Below are 22,806 nucleotides of genomic sequence, written 5' to 3'. Positions count from 1 at the left end.
ATATGTGCTATTTTGCAACATGTGATTTGCACAGCCAAGAGATGGCAGCACTCCATCAACCTTTTCCTTGCAGCACTTCTTTGAAAATGATTTTCCATCCGTAAGCATGACATCTCAGTGTATGAACAACACTGCAAGACCGAAAACAATGGAGTACCACAACTCATGGAACGAGGTCCATGATTATTATTCTGCTGTTTTTCAGAGGTCTGAAAAGATAAAATTAATTCACAAGTAACTTGAATTATTTTTTTATCCCGTTTATACTAAGTAGGGCATAGCAAGTACTTTTACAGTGTGGTGTCTTATAGGTGTATCAACTCAATATATGTTTCATAAGATAATAACATGACCTAACTACCCTTCCATGAAACCTAAGAAGCACATATATATCAAATATACACTCTCATTTAAAACACTCTCTCAACCTTTTCTCAGCAGCTGGAAAAGTTTCCTGGTAATAATCTAAAGGATCAACATACCCCTAAAAATTTAATTATGTCATATATATCCTGCTGATTTTCTCCTGCAGGCCGATGCTGACAGAAGTTGAAGGAGTTTAGTATTTCCCAAAGGCCGATATCATCAGGTACAGTAGAGATTTGTTAGCAACAGTAATTAACTTCTTTTACCACATTCTCTCTGATTTACTCTCAAACTCTATGAACAGTGTATGGACTTTAGCAACAGTCTTCAAGCAGCACTGCACAGGAAGTTAGTAGTGGAGCTGCTACAAGGTGATTAAGAAACTGGGTAAAAGGGAAATGACAATAAACTGGGCTGAAAAGAAACTGTTGAATTGACAAGTTGCTATTGGATGAGTTTTGAGAGGTGTTATGTAACCTAATGAGGAGCTTCACAACTGACTCAAATCAGCACTGCTTTCCACCTCCTTTCCCTATTGCTGGAACTCATTTCTTTTTTTCTGTGAAAAAGGTCAGACTCAAACAACATTGAAAAATATGTCACAAATAAGTTGAATAATTTTACTAGAGAGCTCACTATTTCTTCCCTCCTTTTTTTTTTTTTTTTTTGCTTTAAAATATCTGGTTTGATTTTCTCCGAATGCAAGCAATTTTATTTTAGCCTCTCTCTAACTTAATTGATGTTACACTTCATTTAACCCAATACATAAGGAGCATCAGCTTGTTTTCATGGAAAATACTGTACCTAAGGTTTTTGTTTTTTTTTTTCATCTTTTCCCAAATGTAACATAGTTCTTGCAGCAGGTTTTCTAGAACTTTTCCAGTGATAATGTATCTCTGTCTCTATGGGAAATAGCCATACATTTACATATTTACATACAGTTACATTTATTCCTGATATTCCCAGTTACACAAAAGATTATCTTTCTTAGAACATCAGCAGGTAGATTGAGTTTCTTCTCATAGCTTAAAAAATGCTATGCAGCAGGAGTATTTCTCAATGAAAAAAATACAAATATTTCAACAAAAGATGCTAAGTAAGAATGATTTAATTCTACCTTTTATTCTCACGTGACATGTACATGTTTAATTACAGTGATCAGAATACATGGAAGGACAGCTATCATAAGAAGACGTCTCTAACTGATCGCCTCTTTGGTTTTTTTCCTAAAGCATCAGGCTTTACCATCAGCTTTCTTCTCTTCCTCACACAAACTTACCTTGCTGCTTACAGTGATCTCACTGGAAGAATACTCATGGCATTGTACGTACAAGCTAGATCAAAATACTTCAAGGACCTGAACAAATTCTCCAAAATATGGATTGGAAGCTATGTTTTTCTGACGCCAGCTATTTCTCTTTTGGGATTGGAGTATTCATTCATTACGAGATCAATACATTTTCAGAGGGTGACAAATGAAATCCGAAGAACATATATTACAAATAATTTATAACAGCATGTTTCTTGAATTATAATTAACTGAACAGAAATAGTGTCAAATAAATAAGCTCTAAAAGCCCAGACAAAATTAAATATCATTTCTGGTGGTAAAAACAATGTTCTTTTTCCTTTTGTGAGATGATCAGTTCTTCCGGCGCTCTTCTTCCACCCACACAGTGATGTTGCTGTATCAGAATCAATTACCTATTTACAGATAAAGGAACAATTTTTTTTATTACTATTCAACACTTAGGAGATTTCTACTGCTTTCAGTTGTATTTATTTTTAAGTGTGGTTTTCTTCCACCGGATAGTAAACTTCAGATAACTACTTTGAAGATAATTCCCATATCAAGCAGAAAGCATCAGACATAACTGACATTCAAAACTTCTTGCAGTTTGACCTAGGGAAGATAGGACAGCTCACTTCTTCCATCTGTTCCCAGCACAGTGACATAGGAAAGACTCCTATGAGGATTTTCTTCCTCTAGCTTTGTTTCTTCCCACCCTATAATTTTGCTCTGAGTACCTTGCCTGGCTCACACTCATAACAAGTCACACCAGTCTGCAACTGGTGCAACCTATAACTGGTTTCTTTTTTTTTTTTTTTTTTCATTTCTGTGAGAAATATTTAAGTTATCCACTCCTGATACATCTGTTTGTAACACGCTCCTAATTACTCTTTCACCTCCATGACTTAGGGATTGCTGTCATGATTTTTTGTATTAAAAATACATGAAAATACTTCATAGTGAAATTTAACACAACTTTTTTAACAAATAAATTGATGATACTTCATTAACTATATTCCAACTATTTTACTCAAAAGAGCAAAATCTCTTAAGCATTGCTTGGAAGAAATATCTGCTCTTATGTCTACTCTTACTACAAGTTCGTCAAAATCCTAAATTTGTTTTGAAGAACACTGGTGACAAAAACATACATAAAACGTGGACTTACCTTTCTTCTTTAGTGAATCTGATCTTTATTGGTGTTTCTATTCTGTCAGAAATTATTTCCTAAACAAAACATAACAAAATGCTTAGGGACAAAGGACAGGACCGCATCAGAGAGTTTAGATAGAGTTCTTCCAGAACTATGAGTTCAAACCTAAATTTTGCACTGAACCCTTTAAGTGACTGTGCTGTTATTCGGGCAACTTACTGGTGTAACATCCTTTAATACCCCTGAGGCTACTGCTGATTTACAACAGTTTAAAGGCCAGCATTCAGGACAACATAACTTAAGAGCAATGTAACCCCAAATTAGGAGGAATAGACTTGGGCTTAAAGCTGAGCACGTGTGAAGTCTTCTTCCTGTTCAAGAATGTAAGTGAATGGATAAGAAAAACGTGTCGTGATTGTGTTTCATGTAGATAGAGCTCATGATTCTTATCTGTGCTAAGAAAATACATTGCTGTAAGATTTAAGTATGAATTCCAAACTTTAAAGCCATTCACTGAAAAGCAAATGTACAGGATATGTCTAGAATAAAATTGGATGATGTTTTAAGTGAATGTAAGCCAATTAATAGCATCCTATTGGAATTGTAAGATACGTGTTCGGTGACAACCTGTTGCAGAACCCAGCTGCAGTTGCTTGTCCCCCATCACAACTAAACTGAAGGAAATTTAGGCAAATCATATTCATTGGATCATCTTGAACAAAAGTTTTGTTTTTATGCTGCTTTAATAATAATCATAAAAACTTCGCAGCTCTGCCAGTAGAGTAGCAGAGGAAGATCGTTCATTCCTGAAGAGAATTAAAAGGGAGGCTCCTCAGAAGGTTATCTGATCACTTGCAAAGTGGTCTCTCAGTACCTGGGAGATAGCACGGTTAGAACGAAATGTCTCGGCATTAGCTCCCGGATCTCAGCTCCTCTGCCTTTTAAGAAGCTTTGTCTGGGAACTGTAAATTTGCACTATTGGCCACTATGCAAATACTGTGTTTGCTAAGCGATAATGCAAGGCTGACTTCAGCTTCCAAAGGCAGTAGCAACCTGTCGGCAGGGACATCCACAAGGCAAATTCTCTCAATGAACTGTGAAGCCTGTTAAGGAGGAACGCACAATTTTTTCTGAGCAGACACGAGTGGCAGCGTCTCCGCGCAGGAAGCTCCTGCCCACGGGGCACTTACAGCACATCCTGGCACTTGGCTGATGCTGGGCCCATCACACCACAGCGAAACCTCGCTCAGCACCCAGAGCCCGGCAGGACCTATCTCTGCGCACAGACTCCTACGTCAGTTATTGCTGAGCGTGATACACAGCGGTCCCCCAGCTACCAAAGCACACCGAGCCCCACGGCTCGCTCTCTGCGTGATTGAACATTTCACAGATAAACTCGGCAGCCCACTCTACCCCAAGCAGTGAGTCAGATCTTCCTAAACGCTTCGCTGAAGTGTGTTTACAACAACGTCTTTTGCTACAGGAGGAGGAGGTGTCTGCGTTTCCTTTTTTTTTTTTTTTGTAATTTTTTTTTTTTTTTTTTTTTTTTTGAGCATCACAACTGACAAAACTGTCAACTCTTTTTATTGTTTTCAACTTATATAGTATAAACAGAATTAAGCTACAGGGAGTCTATGAATAGGGCCTCGCAACAAAACCATTGACAATCTTCAAGGCATGTTTTAATCTCCCAGAAAAAAAAAAAATCAATTTTATTTAGAATAAACTAGTAGAGAATGCAGATTACTCCAGGGAATTAGTCTTTAAAGTATGATGGAGAAATATCGATTTTTTTTTTTTCACTGCAGGACTGTGAAGTTTGCAGCGCCTATAAAATGTGCTATAACAATTACACAAAAACGTCTTCAAAAATTCCAGGCTTATTAAGCCTATGTCTTTCTAGTAATCAGTATTTGTGATGAAAACAAGAAAAAGCATCATTAGAGAGACAAACACCTGGAAGAACAAGCTTAAAGCCTTGAATAAGTTCCACTGCACTAATGAACCACTCCACACAATCCCAGGAGGTCAAAATATATTGTGTGGTGACTCCAGTGCAGAAGAACTAACCTCGTGCCCTTGCTTTCCATATCTATGGCATCTCCAAAGGGTCACAAAGGGATGAACACAGAGGGTGACATATTAATACAAATTGAATGACAGCCTGGAATACAGCTGCCGAGACCTCACAGATGGTGACACTTTGTTGTGGGGCTGAACCTTTTCAAACAGTTGGAAAAAGACAAATTCTGCTGTTGGTTATACCTACACCAGTGCATGGCTTTGTCAGCTACAGCAGGGAGAATGAAGCTGTTTTTACTGAACACCAAGCTTGGTGCATTTACACTCCAATGTGGGCACTACTGGGCTTTTGACATTTATAGCTTGGAAAAATCAGAATGCCTCCAAGTCCTGACACTGTATATTTACTTGTTAACAGGGTCAGTATTTCACTTTTTTCCTCTGGCTTTTATTTCTTTTAGCCAGATACGTGGAACCTGAACTCTGTGCCTATTATTCCCAGTGCAAAAATGTAAAGAACCTGTTGATTCACTACTAACAGCACGAAGGCACTCATTTTTCATAATGCTGCAAAACCACCTCGCAAGTCTCTATGCTTTCTTACTGTACATCTGCCAAGATCTTCACCAGTATCAGCCAAAGCCTTCTCCTAACGCTTCAGCAGGGAAAACCATCATTCCTAATTTGCAGATGCGGGAATTACAGAGCCACAGGTGAGGTGACAGCTTAAGTCCATGTCTGGTTAGAAGGGGTGTTGAGGTGGTTAATGGAGTCCACTGACATTAGTGACATACAAGTAAATATCAAAATATATTTATCTCAGTGTTTTTTTTTGTTTTTTTTTTTTGTTTTTTTTTTTCAGACAAAGATGCAGCCAAAAACACCAGCCCTGAATATCTCATGACTCTTAGAAATTGCTGTTTAGCAGTTGCTTTAGGCAGAAGGAAACCCAGTATCTGAACAACAGGAAAAGTTCAGATCTGGTGCTGAGTGGAACGTTGTAACTTTCCGGCTTCCTTAAACTCAGAGATATTCATGAATATTTAACAGTTGGAATTTTACTATCATTGTACAAACTTTCTTCCTGCCTCAAAGTTGTTATATTCAGCTTTTGTTCGTACTTGAAGTTGATTTTGCTCCCAAGCAGCCATTCTGTATTTTTGCAGAGAAATTCAGTTTTCTAGTGGAACCTTTTGCCTATCTATAGAAAACACCTGTTGGCCTTACAGATACATGAGCTTTCATATCAAAGTTGCATTACTAATATAGCAACATAAGAACTAATCTTGGTGCAAATGACCTGCAGTAGCATAAAGTGAAGATGACAGAAGTTGTGGCTTACATAGTTTGAAACGCACTTCACACAGGTGGCACACGTGCATGGCAGGGTTTGATCTGGTGTAACTGTGTGGGGGAAGAAAGCTTGCATAGCCGCCTTCAAAAGACACTGCAGCATTGTGCTTGTGGGTATGGATGCACACAGAGATTTGAGTGCGAGTTCACACTCCTCCTACACACCCACACCTCTGAATGAAGTGGCTCAGCGTGGCTCAGCTCCTCACTGCACGTCAGGGGCTCTGCTTACATTGTCCCGCAGTGGTTTGACACCGGCTGCCTTCCGTCCCCCTCCTTCATCCCAACTCCTCTATTCTTTATATAGGAAAAAACAACCCAGACAACAGCGATGTCTCTTTTCCTTATTGGTAAACATTCTCTGGGCACATCTGCTGTGATGATGATAAGGCAGAGGTCTGCTCTCAAATGGGAAAAACAGAATGTCAGTTTACATAATGGCCAGAAAACAAGAAAAAGAGCCTACGCGCTACAGCAGCAAGCCTGTTTCTATCTTGCTGCATTGTCTTAACAGGATTCTTATTGTGTTTATATTTAGAGACATGGGAAACTGTGCTAGCCGTGCTCCCCATTGTTACTTAACCTCAAACAACCTATATAACATGCTCTCCATTAAGGAACCTGAATATAGATGCTAATCAAGGTGACTAAACAAGATATAGGAAAATAAAGCTCAAGGCTTCCTCCTTGTTTGAGAAAAAACAAACAGGAAGGCTCCCTCTTAGCCTCATCTCTGCAGCAAAGAGTGGGCTCTTTTCATTTGTTTTTACAGGCTCCCGGAAGATCTTAGCTCTGCCGTGTACCTGTTCAGCTTTTTCATCATGCACGCTGCCAGGGAATGGTCATAAACACTTCAGCAACCTGTTTCCCAGCTGGTTAACTTTTTTTTTTTTTCTTTACTTTACATTTCTGGAGACAGTGTTTAATAGAGAATTGTGTTTAAGAATGACAGTGGAAATCTGACATAACTGAGACAGCACTGACTGCAATCAGCAGATCACCAGCAAGTAGCCTTTGGTGCATTCTGCTTGAATAGGCTTGAATGCAGTACAACCAGCAAAGCACTACCAACCTGAATCCACCTAACTGATATTAAATTGAACGTAATGTTCCTAATGAAAACACATCCTCGATTGTTAAGAGTCCATGGATCCAGCACAGACATCAGTATTGCAGAGGACTGAGAGTGGCAATAGAGCCTGAAACTCTGAATGCAAGATCATTTTACACAAAGAAAATATTTTAATATATTTCTGGTTAAAAATGTGGTAAATTTACTTACATGGCATACTTCAGTCTTTGTCTTCAGGAGCTGCTATATTCAGGTCTCTCAAATCAGAGAGGGGTAGAAATACTATCTCCTCTAAAGCTTTAAATTGACAACTTCAAATAGACAGCTTTTGCCTCTTTCTGTTGCATTCTCACTACACATAATCACAGCATTCAAGATTCCTTAATAATTTTGGACTTTTCCTGTAGGAATGTTCCAACTTTGGACACTTAACATAAAGTAATAACGGTTCCTGGTAAAAAGTGGAGAGAGGCTGCCATCAGAAAGCAGCACAATTATTTTTCTTTGCATCGTTTGGCCCCGATGCATGTAAGGCTGTGAGATGATCTATCAGGTAGGCCACAGGCTATGGGCCCTTGCAGCAGAAAAGCATCTTTTTTAAACCTTGCTCGAGGTTACCCCATTGCTATCCACAGCAAACATATTTCTTTGGTGAGCACACTCCTTACTATCTTGTTACTGTCACCCAGTCATCAAACCACATGAAATTGATGTAAAGATATGTAGCCACTGAACTAAGAGAAGACATAAAGCATCGATGCCAACAGCTAGCAAGGGAGCGTGAAATGGCTGTCGTTCCTTCTTACCCCAGTACGTCTGTGCAAAGGCTAGCAGGAAAGTGGGAGGCATGCAAAAGGAGCATCAGCCTCCAGCAGGATCTCAGGGAAAAAGCAATCATGCATTGCCCCTTCCCACTCCACATGCCAGACAGAACCCTTTCCTGTCATGGTTTCCTCTCACTGCTGCTAAGGTTCATCCTCATACCATAACCCCTATGCCTTGGGCTTAGTGTTGGAGATGAAAACAACTCGAATTCTGGGAGAACAGTGCAAGGCTGTCATAGGAAGTCAGTTGGATTTTAAAACCAGCCCCTTAGTAGGATTTTACCCATTTTCATCGTCCTCCGGCTTTCTCCCCTCCCCTCAGCGTCTCTCCTTTTTCAGGTGGTGGCACTGCTGCACCATTTGTGCTCTCGACACAGACAGCTCTGCCAGGTTGCGGAGTGTATCTTAGCAGTAATTAGAGCAGTTTTCACTAGCTCATGCTGTCGGCTTTCCAGCTCCCGCATGATCCAAATGGCTCTCAGGGGATGTTACATTATGGTTGGTTTGTTATTGTTTGTTCCGGGCCAGTGCCACTAGACAAAGGCGTTATAAAACTGGTGAGTGGTATTAATCACAATTTCTTAGGTGTCTGTGTCTGCAATATGCCTATTCTCACTTTCCGGTTTTTTTCTTTTGTTTTGTTTTGTTTTTGCTTACTTTCCATTTTGTCCCGAAAGACCAACAAGGTTGTGATGCTCAGAGAACTTTGCTATATAAAAGCTCATCATTAGGTAAGGCTAAAATTAAAAAAAAGGCCGAGAGAAAAATAAACATTGCGTTTCAACAGGCACTTCTCTTTGTTGGGGATACGTGGATGAACGCCGGAGAGCTCCCTTGCAAATAGCCGAACTCCCACCAGCTCCACGCATTTCAAACCCCGACATTCTACCGCAGCTTAACCACTTACCATTGTAGTCTCCGTATCTATCCTGACTTCAGCATACAATGCAGAATGTCCCCTGCTGTGCAGCACTAAACAAGCGTCTTTGAAAATACTGTGTTTATTTCAATTCAATTAAACCTTACCATTGCAAAACTCGAATCGTTTTGAAATTACTTCAAAACTGATAGTTTGAAATTCACTGAGCTGTGTCCCTGTCCCTGCGCTAAGAGATAAGTATTCAGTCCTACATGGGGAGAAAAATAAACCCATTCATCCCATTTCCAATCTATGTGATTTCAGGTCCAGTGAGCTTTTAAACCTGTTAAGTGAGGCAATAATAAGAGAGCCGTACACAAGAAGTAGAACTTCAGTCTGTCTTCCTCGTGGGATTCTTCAGTGCACCGAAGAGACTCACTCAGTATTTTTACCGAAAACCCCTACAACTGAAAAACCACCAACACAACCGAAGGACGTCTAAATATACGAGAAAGAAAGGAGAAGCAACACCTTTCCAAGAAGGGCTAAAAGCAGCTCCATTTGTTAGATGCTGTACAAAGAAGGCTGAGAGCCCGGTGATTAACAACTGCTCTAGCAATAACAGGTCCGCATTTACATAGTGCTTTACATCTTCAAAGTACTGTGTAAACATTAACTAATTGACCTAGTCAGAAAAACAACTGCTTCCAGTGTAATATCAAGTGTGCGCTCGCAGGAGAACAAATTATTAACTAAAGGAAGCAATTAATTTAAAAATCTATTATCATAAATTATACTGAGCTTTTTTCTCCTTTTTAAAGTTATTCCCTCTGCAATCTGATTAATGCTTGGATTAATTTGCTCGTAATTTCTGGAAATTTAGTAAGTGCAAACTTAATAGAAGGCTGATAGAAATGTCAGGGGTAATTGATGCTTTAATGGGCATGAAATCTGGAAAAGCAGCCGATGGAATAGCTTCACAATGGCCTTTGTTAGAGGCCGGGGGAAAGGCTCACCATTTTGGGCTCACTGCTCCAGACGAGTTTAGTGGATTGTGTAATGGGAATATTCTCTCCTTCCTAAAGTTAGAGGGACAAAAGATCTACCAACCAATATAGCACTTCTTTTGTTAACTCCAGGCGTTGTATCATTACCTACTTTCTTTTTTTCTCTTTTTTTTTAATTTACATTTTTAAATGTTGGCATTTTCAACTGAATAGTTGCACAGAAGATTATTTTTTAAAATATAGTAAGTAATTTGTATCTTGCCACATCAGCACAGAAGAGTTATAGAAGAAGCCGAGGCCATTCTATTTATTTCTTTTTTTTCCCCCTCCTTGGACTGATATAAAAAGTTTCTGTTCCCATTCTTGGTTTGTCTATTCTCCTTAGCAAGGGCTGATCTCAGTATCAGGTAAATCCCATTATTCCCTTTCACTCAAGAATACAAAGGAAACATTCCATAATCTTTCCACTACAATCTCATCCAGGTCTGTCTGCTTCTTAATGGAATACACATTCGATGATAATGCACATATTGTGTGTTATCAGGGGGCCGAAATATCTTCATTTGTGAATGCTGGTAGGTGTAAACACTTTACTTATCACTACAGTGTTTAAAAGCCTTTTTTTTTTTTTTTTAAGTGGAGGAAGTTGGGGGGGAAAAAAGAAAACCAAAAAAACAATGAAGCTCAGTTTACAGACTGTAAACAGACTGTAGGACTCGTGTCTGCAAAGTCCCTGCCACATATTTAAAGTTGGCTCTTGAGTTCCTTTCCTCCTCCGTTAACAGCATGAAGTTCTGGCTGTTGCACTCGCACTACCCATCTTCACATTAGCTCTTGTACCAGCCAATAAGTAAAAACCATTGTAATGCTGTCTGGCTTGTAAATGAAAAGAACAATAAGGGAAGTCTGAGCCTGACAGCCAGCAGTCCATGGTGATTACAGAGAAAAGGGACCGCATTTTTCCCTCTCTTTTTGTTATTGTTATTAAGGTCAGTGTCATCCATCAAGATGTGGAGTTATTTCTGACACAGTTTCAAAGGTCAATTGGTCATGTGCAACGACAAGAGACTCTTGGAATAATGCACCCCAAAAATGGGGAATGCTCCTTTTCACTTTCTACTGTCATGCCTCTCTTCATATTTCAATGCCAGAAATCCACAAAGAGAGACGTTGGAAAATACCAGTTAAGTAAACAAGGAGAACTGCAAGCAACTCGTATAGCTTGAAAGCCATGGAAATTCTCCAACTAGACTACCACTTCCGTTATCCCAAACATTTCATCCATGTTTAGCCAGAAGAAATATTTCATTGGCCTCCCTGTGCTTCAGAGGAGCAGACCTCTTACAAAGGCTCCTGTTCCTAATCCGATGAAAGTTTAACAGCTGAAGTCCAAGTACATCCTTTCACACTATGATTCACCCGGCTGGCGCACTGCTGCCTTTGTCCTTCATTTGAGGAGACTGCAAACATATCTTTTCCTGAGTTTCAATTCAGGGGAAATATTGGCCAAAATCTGCAGATGTGCTCATTGCTACATCTGCACAGTAAGGACTGCTGAAAGTGGTAGCAAGTGGACGAAGACTGAATCCAACAACCAGCAGGACGCTGAGTGAGCCATTCCAGTTTTACCTTCTACTATGCACTGGCTGCACAAATACAAAGCTGCAGCACCTTCTGCCAACCCCATCCATCTCCTTGACAGGAGAGAAGGAATATCAATGCTTCCCATGCATCAGAGCCAGGTAGAAGAGAATTCTCTTCCATGTATGTGAAGCTATACAGGAGGCCTCTAAATCCTATACTTCTCCCCCTTGTGTAGAAGAAACTCACTGGCTGCCTGTTTCTAAGTGAATAACTTTGAAAACAATGAATCCTAGGGCTCATTCTGCATTCTTTGGAAATACCAACAGCATAATCCATAACTAAAATCTGTTTCTCTTTGGAACTGATCTATCTATGCCATATATTGTAAGGATCTCTCAGCAGACAGGCCCATACAGCACTTCTGATAAATGAAAGAGTAGCACTATCTTGTCCAAATTTATAGACAGAAATAAGCATGAATCCAGGCTGTATATCCACTGCCCTGTCTACCTGTGGTGTGAATCCATGCCTCCAGTATTTTCTGTGCTGGTTAACTCATTTCATTTGGTGACAGCTTATTTTACACACATTTCACACTAATTTCATGTGAGTGCTCCTGACATTCATAGCCACTAATTGCAATGTAGTATATGAATTGGCATGGAAAAAACATTGCAAATAATCACAAACTTAGACCCAAAGGGGTCCCACGCATGGTAATAAAGTATTTAACTGGAAAAAAAAATGCACTGAATTTGTTTTCACTTCCAGTTCTTGCAATATAAAAAACAGAAAGCATATAAGGATATAAATGCTGTAATGCACATTGAAGGACGTATTATTCCATGCAGTAAGAGTAGAAGTATGTTTATACAGAAGAATTTGGTTGGAAGTGGGTCTGCTAGGCACAAGACAGTTTTTAACCTTCCCACTTTTTTTACTACTATTTGTCCTTCTTATCCATGTCGTAACTTTATCTAGCCCTGGTTTATGAAACTAGAATAAATAGAAAACTGAATATGCATCATCATTCCATCAGGTATACTCAGCTGAACAAGAATCAACGATGCATGCATTAGTTCCAGTGTTTAGTTTAGAGTCAATGGCATACTGACAAATACATATATTGACAAAACATTCATTATTTAACTGTAAAATCAAAGCAATCATTGAAGAAATAAGATTCTGGAAAACTGGACACATTTCCACCTTATGTTTGTGAAAGGTCTCTCCAAGACCCTCCAGGGCAGGCAGGCCTGGCGCTTTCAAACACTGCCCATCCCGGCCTGCCTCCCCCAACAGAACACAAACTGCTCCTGGGAGGAGGAATCCCATTACACACAAGGAGTCACAAGAGGGTTATTCTTCTGTATTCTCAGGGTTTGCCCTCCCTAGATAAAACTGATTCTGTAAACTGCAGGAGATTAAGACAAGTTCTCAAAACCAGTGTCTCAAGCATTGTCCCTTGATAGCTCTCAGGTGTGGGCTAAGATAAGGTACTTCTCAGCAATAATTTCTCTATTTCCTCCTGTTTGGTCCTCTCACTGCCTTTTAGCCAAATGTTGTGTGAATGCGCTCAGATAACGGGAGAACACACAGGTTAATACACAGAATTAAAAAAAAACTTGTGGTGTGCAGCCCCAAGGGTTCCATTCAATCCAGACTTTCAGTCCTTGGTTTGCAGCCCTGTCCTGTCCTTGGCCCCACCTTATTTCATCCTTGACAGGGCTCCCTGGATGGACCCTGGCCCCAGCTTATCACTTGTCTTGCTTGGTGCTGTTGATGAACCTTGTTACCACCTCTGGCTCTGACATCACAGTCAGACCCTGACAGTAGGACTGTGCCCAGATCAGAGAGGACACTGCTCCACTGGGCCACCTTTGGCACCAGGATCACTTTTCCTTAAGCAGTCATCTTGCTTGCTCCCTGACATAAAATTATAATCCATAAGTGTACTCTTTTAGTAGAAATAATAATTTAGTTTTCAATCTTGGAGACAACTAAACCAGAAACATGGAACTTACTTGCTTTCTCCCATTATGCAACTGAAGGTGAAATCAATTGTTCTGATGTCCCACTCAATCCTCATGACAAAGTGCCTTCTGTTACAAGTGATTAAGACAGATTAGCTCCCATAAATATAATTCCATATGATGTACTGTAATTATCATAATTATCATAGGTTTAACTCATTTATTTAAAAAAAAATGACAGCCCTTGAAGTTTCCATCTGCTAATTGTTAAAACTCTTCCAGATGAAAACAAAGAGCTGGAAAATTTCAAGCCCAGAAGCTTTATCAACTGTAAAAATTAACTGTGAAAAACAAGGCCTTCAGGATGAAATTCCTGTAAAACATTGTACAGCTCTGGTACATTGTCTATTTTGCACTCTGTGTTTGCAGAAGTTACCTAGCTACACTCATGAACTCCCTCAGAAGGTGATGCTATTGATGTGAATAGAAAAGCACAAATGTGATTAAGGAGAGAATCAAACTTACAGGATTGGAAAAGGAGATAATTTTATCCACTTAAAATATGCTGACAATTATATGTCAGCACAGTATTTACAGAAGACAGAGATTTGTCCCAGGATTTGCTTCTTTTCCAGGAAACCGTGCATTTATGCTGCACAGAGCACCCTAGTGTATGAGGATTTTCATTGTCATACACAAATTGGAGGAGACAAATGAGGCCCACATGTCAAATTTGCACTAAGTAATGTCGTATAAGACATGATTTTTATCATACGTTAGCAGAATGATTGCTTATGGACTAACTCAATATATCAGCATATATAACTGGCAGCCATGAGCTGACATATAGAAATACCAGTTAGACATGTTTGCGATCCAAGATGATCAGCCTCTACCCATCAGTGAAAATCTAATTCATAGATTACTTTATGTCTGGCACCTGGTTCAATTCCAGTGTGAAAAGATTCTTCCCATAAGTCACATCCTGCCCCGTTACATACGGCTGTGAAGTTAGTCACCTCGCTGATGTTAATGGTGTTATTTTTTCATTACACAACCATCTGAGAGCAGAATTTGCTACTGTATGACCTCAGTATGTCACTCCGTATTGACAGAGCTACACTGACTGTTTGCCAAACATGAAATTGATTTTAACATTGTTTTAAAGGCCTATAAGGCAGTGCATAATTTCATAACTTGTCTATTAAACTGAATTGCTGACTCTATGCCACTAATATCATTTGAGTCTGATCTATTGATCACACAAAAAGTGTGTGTAATACTTGCTATAAATTCCTATATACCAGACACAAAATGCACTTCTGGTCAAGGTTATGAAAGCAAATGAACACACTTGTTTCAGTCTAAAAATCTTTTACTCCTGATAACTTCATCTTCACAGGCAAATACCTTTTTTTTTATCACAGAAACACAGCTGTATTTTATTTTATTTTATTAGAGAATACTTGGAATTTATTCGTGTATGCTAGCCACTGTGCAATTGAATGCTGAATTATGATGAGTAATGTCACACTGATTAATTGTTTTGTCTTTGTAAGTTATAGCACAGCCTTTACAGACTGATATCTATTTAAATTAAAAAATAACCCACATTCCAACTTAATAGATATTCTGAAAGATAATACCATCATCATCTTAGTATTTTGTCAATGACACATATACATGGTGAATATGGTCATACGTTCACATCTATAAATAGCATTTTACAATAATTTTCATTGTATTGTGACCCAAAGGTCACAAAGAGTATTAAAGCATCCTAGACAATTACAAAATTCACTGAAATTATAGGAAAGATTATCAGGATAAATACTTCCAGCCATTCCAGATTCTCATCCCAAATTTGATTAAATTTGAGAGAAGATGGAGGCATGAGAGAAGATGGAGACACACAAAACAAGTGCAGAATTCACACACTTTGTAGAACTACTTTAGCTAGGCTTCCCCAGTGTGAATTCAAATTTGCCTAAGCATCCATAAATGCCAGTTGTTTGGTTGATCTTTTGGACTGAAGGTTCTCAGTTTACCATTGCTAATCAGAAATAGGCCCAGGAATCTCAGGACTGTTTATTTCAGATAAGTCCATTCTCTTATGTAGGTTCCCACAAGCAACTGCCCTTTGCAGTTGTAGAAAAAAAAAAAATACAGTATTACTCACATTTCAAAGCTCAGCGTCTCACCTCTCTTGAATCTTTCTGAGAGTTTACCCCAAATCCTGACTTCTTGTCTGGAAATTGTGATTTCCAGTCAATGAAAGCTCAGAGCCATGCCTACTGTCAATGCTCAGCCATGTTCTTTCACCTGTGTCACCCTCTTCCTATATTTTCTATCTCTGAGTTCTTCTTTGCTCAGTAGCTCCCTAATAAATCTCAGTAGGTGATTTGCGCCCCCACCCATGCACAGTTGTCTCCTCGATCAAATTTGAATTTATAAACCCAATTTTCCTTGCCCGGTAGTCATTCCTTGTGCTAAGTCTGTCCCATCTGAATGTGTGTGCGATCACCAGGGTTTAATGGACCTTCACTGGCAGCAGCATAACTGGCAACATTTACTATCAGTATTGTGCAATGTTGTTCAGCTTCAAGGGAAAAGAGACAACCAGGCAAGCAAAGCCTGGCATTTGAAATGGAATTTGCAATTCCATATGAATGCATGTAATACCTAAATTATGCAAAATACACAAACCGTCCCAGAAGGTAAATCACATACGTTTGTTTAATTTCCTTAATACTATGGTAGTAAAGCTATACCCACTGAAAGTGAGAGCTTAATGAATTATCACCAGATTTTTTTTTCTAGGGCTATACTGTGCAACACCTTGCCATATGACATTAGTTTATAATCTTGAAGGCTAGGGTAGATTTGAAAAAATATCTGTACTTACACTAATTAAAATATAGGTGTGATAGATATCTCCACACTTTGATATAAACATTCCACCATAACTACTTGAGGACAATTATAATATCAGGGCTGCTCAGAAAGCAATGTCTCCTATTTTGTGATGTTGGCACATGATATCAGACGTGGATGTTGGTGGGATGGCAGTAGAGGTTGAATCTTCCCGCCAATATTCCTTTATATTTTGTTGCTGTGTGACAGATGGCAGCAGAGGGGCAGTCTGACAAAATGGAGCCTGACATGGAAGTGCATACAGAACAAAGGTGTGGAACTGAATTTCTCCATGCAGATAATGTGGCACCCACTGACATTCATTGGCTCTTGCTGAACATTTATGGAGACCAAACAGTGGATATGAGCACTGCGAGGGGTGGGTGGTGCATTTCAGCAGTGGGAACAGTGGCAGTGATCTTTTCTGCTGATGCACATTGTAACAAGCGCAGCATGCAGGCTCCCGTTCATTGCTGGTGATAATGCATAGCTAGTCATGGTGACTATGTTGAAAAATTGAGTTTTGTAGCTGCGAATTTGCTCTACTAAATAGTGTTATTGTGCTCTTTGTATCAGTTGTAGTTTCCACAGACATAAATAGGAGGCATTACATTTGGACTGACCTATGTAATAGAAAGCGCAAAAATAATAAAAGATGTTTTTAATTGCTTATAATGAACTATTATTCCAACAGATGAAATGTTAGCAGCCTGTGGTTGTGTTTTACTCATAAAGAAAATCAGAGCTTGGACAACGTGCATAAATGCAGACCCAGTATGCAATTACAGAAAAAAGCTGTCAATAACACTCCACAACTGTCACTTTTATTACCCAGCTCCTCCTCCCATAGCTCTATCTCATTTGTAGCCATGGTAGGATGCCAAATTGCTTTATTTCCAAAGTGTATGACTACATTTTAAAAAAGCCTTTGTGTGCAATATATTCCACAGTGCTTAGTCTCATTAGTATTGCCTCAGCATGAATGCATTCATGACCAGCATCCTTATTTCATATGGAGGCATCCTTTAAAGAAATTGAATGCTACAGAGTCTATACATCAATGTTATGATGCTGTATTTTTCATGAAATCTGTAAATAAGGTCAACAGGATAGGGATATTCCAGATGACAGAATCCCTAATAGTTTTTGAGGAGCAGCCTGTCTCCCTCTAAAAAGTCAATTTGTTTTTGACCCATGCCTATTAAAAAGTGTACTTCGTATAGCAGAAGCAAAGCATCACTCCAGCACTTTTCATGGCTTTTGGTAAATATTGTTAGAGTGATTGTATGCAAGAATGGCTGCCCATAGCTAAAGAAGGAAGGTAATGAGGACTCTGGATCATTTCAAGTGACATTGTTTGACTCTGTATTTTAAGGTCTCAAACATGATGAATTCATAACCAAGACAGTGTGGCAAGAGAGAATCAAAAGCAGTATTGGCCTTGTGAAAGCTATAATTTAGAGAGCCAAGAACATAATTTCTGTTGCCTCACAAGAAAATTTAAATAGCTTAAGCTTCTTTCAAGACTTTGGACCCAATCCTGATTCCCTGGGAATCACTGGCTTCAGTGAATGGAAGGTTGGGCTCCATTTCACAATAGCAGGATTTGTAGTTTCTCTTCCCTGCCTCTGCCAGCAACTAATCCGGGTGCGGTACAGAAAAAGCTGCTGGCCTCAGGTCAAAGATATGAATGGGATCCAGGTCACTTGAGTTCGAAAGTCACGACAACTGGGCAACTGGAAGTAAACTGGAGGGCTGAAACCAGCTCCTGGTGGACAGCTGTCCACTGCACAGAAATGACTATCACAAGAAGAGCAGCAAAAAGGAAAGAAATAAAAATTAATTGGAAAATAATACAGAGATGTAAAATAGGGAAGCAGCAGGACTCTTGTTCAACTTCAATTCAAACACCCAACTGCAAACAGATCAGATATTCAGGCCTTTATCATTCTTTGTCTTGCCTAGAATACAGAAAACAAGAAGAGGAAGACTAAAGAAACATGAACAAAAGCGTACATAATTAAAATGAGCAGAAAAGGCCAAAAGAGATCAGATGAGAGTATCAGTAAGATGAAGGACACAGTTCCACAGTCCATCACACACCTGCTTTCTGTTCCATTCTTATAAAGCTCCTTACCATCATCTATTACTAATGGACCAACATCCTGTAACTGTCTCCACAGCACCAGACATTGGAACGAGTAGACAAACAATGGACTAGCATTAATGACAAGAAATGGTTGTGTTTTAATTAATGAATTCTTGTGGTACAGATCAGTTGGTCCAGAGTACCTTGAGGAGTGGTTTCTTTTGAGGGACTGTCATGGTTTTATGATTTTCGGTTATTGGTACTCCACATCATAACATCATGTAGTGAATGTACCTGGTTCTCAGAAGAGAAGGACTACTACATTCCCCATGGCACTTTGCTCCTCTGTTACCATTTTCCAGCTGGAGGAAAAAGATAAAAGCTCACAGTATAAAAACTTGCAGATCACGAGACCTCGTCCCTTTTTCCGCCGTCTCTCGTCTTGGCAGCACCTCGCTCTCCAGCCGTCTTATCGTCGGTAGTAGAGTAAGGCCTACCTTGATTTTGGGACATTCTCTCTCTCTGTATTGGATGTATCAGCTTAAATTGTAATTATATTGTATTATAGTGTGTTGTTTTGCATTTCGATATTTTATTTAGTAAATTAGTTTGTTTCTCCTCAGATTGTTGCCGCTGTTCTTTGCTCTCAGGGCCATCTCCCTACCCTTTTCCCCTTTCCCCTTTTCCCGGGACGTGGGCCCTTGGGTCCCCCGTCCCCTTCGTCACGGAATCGGGCCTAACGCCCGTAAACCGTTGACAGGGACAGATGACCATACAGTGAATCTTTACACTTACTTACTCTACTTGGAGTTCCTTTCGGTGATTCTGTTTCCCTTTTCCATTCTAGTCCAAAATCTCCTTTTCCTTACAACTGAATTTACCTCTCTCTTTCAAGTTTTATCTGATGGCTGGGAGCCGGTCTGTGACCCCATCTCGAACTGTTAGTGTCCCCTTTGTTCTGAGGGGCAGCCACATGGTCCGGTCACCATTCAGGTAGACCCCACCTGCTGGGTCTCGGAGTCAGCTTGGCTAGCATTTCCTTTCAACACCAAAGAGGCCACATAATCACTTTGTCACTTTCATGGCACCTATTTTACTGCAAAGGACTCTCCCTTTTAGAGAAAACCTCTAAGTCCTTAATTGCTGTCTACTAAGGCCAGCTTGTTTTTCAGCGCAGATTAGCTTTGGAGTTTATATAACCCTTTGGCAGAGGAAGGCTTTTATATGAAATGCACAGAATTTGTTTCACAAGATAAATCTCTCCCCTCCATCTTTGACAGCAATATCTTACACCTGTCAGCACAGTCAGCTGAGACTATTACCACTAGCACCAGTTAATGAATGTGGCAACCTAAACTTAGACTTCAGTACAGTACAGTGGGGAAAGGCATCGAGAGAATAGTCAACCCATAGGAAAACTGTTAGTGACATTATAATGGTGACACATTAGTGGCACCATTAAATCCCATTTGTTTTCAGTGGATTTCAGGATTCCCCCAGTGACTTGACTACTCATCCGTCCCTTGTTCCTAAGAATCATGCACATTGCTCACAATACACACGTTTCTTACAATACATTAATTAAGCTCCATAATCTTAGCCAGTCTGCTATTTAGTTTTACAAATGAAATAGTAACTTCAGGCAGGGCCCGAAGATACCATCTCACTTTCATTCTTACATGATCATTGCTACCGCTACACTAGATTTAGGAAATTTTCCTACATAACCTTTTCCTACCTAATCTTTTCATTGTGTGCGATTTGAAGCTTCATATCCAAGTGCCTTTCCACGACTAAGACTTGAATCCACCTCCTTTATTCCTTCTCTGCATTTTAGCATTGTTCTGTAATATCTTATTCACCACATTGTAGTTTATATTCATTAAAGGAATAGAGGAACCCGTCCAACTTAAGATACCTCTGTCTGGGGAGTCAAACAAGCAGAATCATAGAATCACAGAATTAGCTAGTTTGGAAAAGACCTAGAAGATCATCCAGTCCAACCATCCACCTGCCACCAATAACCCCACTGAACCATGTCTCTCACAACATCTAAATGTTTCTTGAACACTTCCAGGGATGGTGACTCAACCACCTCCCCGGGCAGCCCATTTCAGCACCTGACCACTCTTTCAGAAAAGTAGTATTTTCTAATGTCCAGCCCAAATCTCCCCTGGAGAAACTTGAGACCATTCCCCCTAATCCTGTCACTAGTTACAAGAGAGAAGAGGCTGACTCCCAGCTCACTACAACCTCCCTTCAGGTAGGTATAGAGAGCGATAAGGTCACCTCAGAGCCTCCTCTTCTCCAGACAGAATGATCTCAGCTCCCTCAGCCGCTCCTCATAAGGCCCGTGCTCCAGACCCCTCACCAGCTTAATCGCCCTCCTTTGAACATGCTCCAGGGCCTCAGTGTCTCTCCTGCAGTGGGGGGCCCAACACTGGACACAGTACTCCAGGTGCAGCCTCACCAGTGCTGAGTACAGAGGGACTATTACTTCCCTACTCCTACTGGCAACACTATTTCTGATATAAGCCAGGATGCCATTGGCCTTCTTGGCCACTTGGGCACACTGCTGGCTCATGCTCAGCCGAGCATCGACTAATACCCCCAGATCAGTTTCCTCCACACAGTCTTCCAGCCACTCTGCCCCAAGCCTGTAGTGTTGCCTGGGGTTGTAGTGGCCAAAGTGCAGGACCCAGCACTTGGTCTTGTTGAACCTCACCCCACTGGCTTCAGCCCAGAGATCCAGCCTGTCCAGATCTCTCTGTAGGGCCTTGCTACCCCCAGGCAGATCAACATTTCCTGCCATCTTGGTGTCATCTGCAGACTTACTGAGGGTGCTCTCAGTGCCCTCATCCAGGTCATCAAAAAAGATATTGAAGAGGACAGGACCCAGCACCAACCCCTGGGGAACACCACTCGTGACTGGTTGCCAGCTGGATTTAACTCCATTCACCACCACTCTCCGGGCCCAGCCCTCCAGCCAGCTCCTTACCCAGCAAAGAGTGTACCTGTCCAAGCCATGGGCTGCCAGCTTCTCCAGGAGAATACTGTGGGAGACAGTGTCAAAGGCTCTGCTGAAGTCTACGTAGATCACATCAACAGCCTTTCCCTCATCCACCAGGCGGGTCACTTGAACATAGAAGGAGATTAGGTTGGTCAAGCAGCACCTGCCCTTCACCAACCCATGCTGGCTGGGCCTGATCCTCCGGTTGTCCTGCAAATGCCGTGTGATCTCCCTCAGGACAATCTGCTCCATAACCTTCCCTGGCACCGAGGTTAGGCTGACAGGCCTGTAGTTCCCCGGATCCTCCTTACGACCCTTCTTGTAGATGGGAGTCACGTTGCTAAGTCTCCAGTCTTCTGGGACCTCTCCAGTTGACCAGAAAGTACCAGGCTGTTATCTGGCAGTCCTGCTACCTTTCACTGTGTTTGGGGAAAGAGACTAACCACAAAGACAATGATAAAGAATATTTTGTAATTTGTTAATTATGAGTATATATATCCATAGGTATCAATAACAAAAGGAATGCTTGCAATTATGAATTCATTCTCGTAAGAGTCTTTACTGAAGTTAATATTCCCATGGAGCAGGAGAATTATAAGACAGTATCTTCCTAAGGTATGGTGCTGAGTAGTCAAGAGGCCTGAATTCTACTATCATCTCTTCTACCATATTTTTGATAATTTTCTTAATAAAATAAAATTAAATAACTTCCCCGAGTCCCAACATGTGTTTAACAGTCCTTCACCACCTTTCATGATTTCTACAGTTACAGAATACTAAACAGTTATATTATAAGCTGATTGGAACAAACGTGTCTGGGTGTCAATTTTTATTTTAAATAAAGCCTTTGATTAGAAAAAAAATTGGATATAAATGGAAGGAAGGAAAGGAAGGAAGGAGGGAATGAAGGAGGGAAGGAAGGAGGGAAGGAGGGAATGAAGGAGGGAAGGAGGGAAGGAGGAAATGAAGGAGGGAAGGAAGGAAGGAGGAAATGAAGGAGGGAAGGAAGGAAGGAAGGGAGGAAAGAGAAAGAAAGGAAGAAAGGAAAGAGAGAAAGAGAGAGAGAAAGAAAGAAAGAGAGAAAGAAAGAAAAAGAGAGAAAGAAAGAGAGAAAGAAAGAGAGAAAGAAAGAGAGAAAGAAAGAGAGAAAGAAAGAGAGAAAGAAAGAAAGGAAGAGAGAAAGAGAGAGAAAGGAAGAGAAAAAAAGAAAGAAAGAAAGAAAGAAAGAAAGAAAGAAAGAAAGAAAGAAAGAAAGAAAGAAAGAAAGAAAGAAAGAAAGAAAGAAAGAAA

This window comes from Numida meleagris, chromosome 5 (genome assembly GCF_002078875.1).
Source record: "Numida meleagris isolate 19003 breed g44 Domestic line chromosome 5, NumMel1.0, whole genome shotgun sequence".
Lineage (NCBI taxonomy): Eukaryota > Metazoa > Chordata > Aves > Galliformes > Numididae > Numida > Numida meleagris.
This window is presented reverse-complemented; position numbering follows the sequence as displayed.